The sequence below is a fragment of the Oryzias latipes genome, chromosome 14, assembly GCF_002234675.1.
Source record: "Oryzias latipes chromosome 14, ASM223467v1".
NCBI classification, from domain to species: domain Eukaryota; kingdom Metazoa; phylum Chordata; class Actinopteri; order Beloniformes; family Adrianichthyidae; genus Oryzias; species Oryzias latipes.
In genome coordinates this window covers 19,702,259-19,706,190 of record NC_019872.2, presented here as the reverse complement: position 1 = coordinate 19,706,190, position 3,932 = coordinate 19,702,259, and positions in this window count along the sequence as shown.

The window sequence follows — 3,932 nt, the reverse complement described above, 5'->3', positions numbered from 1 at the left end:
TCTTATCTGTTTTCTCAGAAGCTGGACAGGACAAGTACAAAAAATAAGAAAATAAGATGGGTGTGCCACAATCACCCTGCCCCGGTCCATTCTGATGCATCCGCTTGTGAACAAATACACGTATGTCTTTGTTTTCCTCGTCTGAGCTGGCATCTGGATCAAAACTGTACAACTGGATAGCTCCAATATTGCTCGCCATTTTGTTGCACAATGTTAGGTTGAGGGTGTGAGGGGCTGTATGCTAGCGGGAAGGCAACTAAACAAATGAGTGACGGGTAATTGTATGGACAAGAGGCAAATTTGCGATCAATTATTGACAGGAGGCTCCTCAACTCTCCAAACAGAGAGTTCATATGCTGTATCTTCTAACTAGCAAGCATTAGCTTATCTAGTTATTTTGAACAGCAAACAGCTAATTTTTCATTTGATTACTACTTTCAGCCTCTTGTGTATGTTCCTGAAGGAGCTCACATCTGTGCACTCTCTCTCTTATCTTCTCCAATGTTTTGAACAGATAATTGATCATAAGTCATTGATCAGCTTTATGAGGAGGTAAGCCCTTCATGTGACAGCAGAACACACAAACACAATGCATGTAAATGTCAAGCCCCTGTACAAACAGCTGATAATCCCCCACTCTCTTTAATTTTGGATTTTCCTGCTCAGAGCATGTGTTTTCACAAATAAATCATTCATCTTTAATCAACAATTTACTAGCAGAGAGAGATTTCTCACATGCAGAAATGGAGCAGCAGGATGAGGATTTTGTGCATTTCTTTGCACTCAACATAATTTTTTTTCTCCGTCATTTCTCATGTTTTGGGCTATTGTGTATCTTAAAGGAAAATATATATTTAACTGATTAATTTTGACAATTTATTTCATCCTGAATAATTGCTCACAAATGGAACTGGTTGCTACTTGGTTTCATTGATATACTAAAGTGAATGGCTGGAAGCTGTACATAAACTGATTATGATACGTATTTACATTTGCACTGTTTTTATATTGACCTTGACACAAGTGTATATCAGGAAGTGCAGCACTTAAATTAATAATATGAATTGTGTCACAAAACATTGATGAAAGAGCAGAAATATAAAAAAGAAGCAATGAAAATCAGATGTCTTTTTCCTTCAAGCCAATCTTTAAAGGGTCCTGAACTTATATTTTTATGGATTTATTGAATTTGCTTCATGCAGAAAAAGAAGCAAAAACAATTTTGCACCAACATTTTCAAACTGACTCTCAACTGGTCTGGCAACTAGTGGAGTACCGATAAATCTCTCAATGTAGTTGTTATAGTGCAGTCAGCTTTCTCATCATACTATAATGACCCTTATGACCAAATTCGTCTCTATAGTGTTCTAAAATACAATCTAGCCCAATAAAACATTCTGCTAGTCTATTTTTATTACCTCCATTGATGCTCATCCTTCTGTTAAGCGTTTAAAAGAACTGATCTCACTTTTACAAGTTGTCCAACTTAGGAACACGAGCTTGGTCTGTAGTGTTTATTATCAATACATTTTAGCTATGAGACACAGAACGTAGGATCTAGGAAGTCACATCGCTTGATTTTTTAATCATTTGTTTGTATAATAGAGCAGAAGATAAGGATTTAATTCCTTGTCCTCACAGACCTGCTATTTCTTCTTTCCTCTATCCTCCACTGGTAACCCATATTAAGTCACTTGTTAGAACTGGTTATTTGTATAAAAGGCACATGTCCACACTCTTAAACAGTCAGGCTGCAACCTGTCCACCATGACCAAAGATCAAAGAGCTGTCACTGGAAACCAGAGACAAAATTGTAAACCTGACCAAGACTGGAATGAACAAATGTAGGAAGCAGCTTGGTGAGAAGAGATCAACTGTTGGAGAAATTATTAAAAATTAGAAGAAACACAAGATCACTGACAATCTGCCTCCACCCAAGATCCCACCCGGTGGAAACAAATTATTGTAAGAACAGGAAACAACCCAGAACTATACAGGGGAGCAGATCAATAACTTGAAAAAAGCTAGAACCACTTTGACAAAGGTCACGGTCACTAAAGTAACACATAACGTCATCATAGATTCAAATCCTGCAGCTCACCAAAGGTCCTCCTTCCTGAACCAGCACACATCCAGGTCGTCTAAAGTTCTCTAGAGACCATACGGATGATTCAACCAACATGCCAAAAAGGCAAGACCCACTGTACCGCTTCAGGGGCTCAGGTGGTAGAGCAGGTCGTCCAATGACCGAAGGGTCGGCGGTTCGATCCCCGCTCCCCCCAGCCAGCTGCTGTTATGTCCTTGGGCAAGACACTTCACCCTCCTTGCCTCCAGTGTGGCTCCACTGGTGTGTGAATGTGTGTGAATGTGTATGAATGTCCTGCTGATGGTCAGAGGGGCCATAGGCGCAAACTGGCAGCCACGCCTCTGTCAGTCTGCCCCAGGGCAGCTGTGGCCACAACAGTAGCTACTGTACTATCACCAAGTATGAATGAGGAGTGAAAGAATAATGGACACAATGTAAGCGCTTTGAGCAACAAGAAAAAGCACAGATAAATCTAATCCATTATTATTCTTACTGTGAATCATGGGAGTGGAAGCATCATGATGTGGGGCAGTTTTTCTGCATAAAGGACAGGGCGCCTGATCGGTATTAAAGAAAGAACGAAGGGATCCTAGTATGGTGATGTGGTATCCTCCTTCAATTCAACAGTGAGAATTTTAAGGATGAAACATGGATCTTCCAGTATGACAATTATCCCAAACACATCGCCCAGGCAAAGACGTGGTTATGGAAAAAGAATTTCAGGATTTGTGAGTGGTCTAGCCAATCTCTGGACCTAACTCCAAAAGAGAATCTATGAAGGAAGTCCATGTTTCCGCAGCGACAGCCCCAAAAATATCATGGCTCAAGAGGAGATCTGCATTTAAGTGTATCTATGATGAACATTACAAACTCAACTCATGTTTGTAACTAACAGAATATTTGACTGACAGTTTTGTTTTGGTGCCTGTTCATTTTCCAAAAATACATTACAGTATCTTCAAATGAGAAGATAATTAGTGAAATTTTGCAATTTATTTGTTTTAAATAAATATTTTATTTTAACATCAGTTAATTCTGGAGCTGTCTCATTCAGCCTGAAGCTTTCAAGTTAAATTTCCAAAATTAAGAGGAGTTGATTAACCATTGTTGGAATATTAGGTCTGCTTCTTTGGAGACCTGATTGAAGCTCCTTTGAAGAAGTTTTTCTTGTTTAGTATTTTTAGGTGAAGACATGTCAGCAGAGATTTTAGTTGCTTGTCAATGTATCTGTTTGGTGTTAATTAAATGCCCTCAGTACTTGCAAGAGCTCTCGTTTTGAGTTTGTCAGACACTGTGTGACACACTTGACACACACAAAGTGTGTTCAGACACACAATCATGTTTCAGGGTCACGTTTGTTTTTAACCTTGCTTTTGCCAAGCAAAATGGATTTGGGTCCACCATTACCTCCGTTTCCTCCATGCTGCTTGAAGGCAGGAGGCTTTTGGAGATGTTTTTATGTACTCTGTGTGCAGCAGGAGTAATTTCCCCAAAACCTCTTGATGTTTTCTTCTCAGCATGTTGATGGGTGAGCTTTGTCGGGAGGTTGTGCTTTTTAATTTCTTTTTTTGCTGAGGTTATCTTTAATCAATTTTTGTGAATCTGTTTAAATAACACGAAAGGCAAGAAATCTCCATCTGTAATTTTAGTCATTTATTTCCATGACCTAATTTATGAAATCTACTTTTATAAACCAAATCATGCATAAATGCATACTCTGTTTATGGGGTGAGACTGAGGAGCGTTTTTCCCCCTTTCTAAATGTATCCCTCAAGACCACAACCTGCACCCCCCCAGCAGACCTCAGGGCTCCAACATCTGGGATCTCCTGCATCCTAAGGAGTAA